Below are 219 nucleotides of genomic sequence, written 5' to 3'. Positions count from 1 at the left end.
ATCTTAGAGTAAACCGCAGCCTGGAGCCCGGGCAAGGACTGGCTGTGTCACAGCCTCGCTGCAGCCCACCCCTGGGGAACACAGAGAAGGATTTCGTTTGGCAAGCAGTCTTCAGGAGAAGCTGGGGTTGGAGCTGTTGAGCCTGGAGCAAAGGAGGCTCAGGGGAGACCTTCTGGCTCTGCACAGCTCCTGACAGGAGCCTGGAGCCAGGGGGGGGCC

This window comes from Merops nubicus, unplaced genomic scaffold (genome assembly GCF_000691845.1).
Source record: "Merops nubicus isolate BGI_N331 unplaced genomic scaffold, ASM69184v1 scaffold32513, whole genome shotgun sequence".
Lineage (NCBI taxonomy): Eukaryota > Metazoa > Chordata > Aves > Coraciiformes > Meropidae > Merops > Merops nubicus.
The sequence above is the reverse complement of the archived record's forward strand: the minus strand, read 5'-3'. Positions refer to the sequence as shown.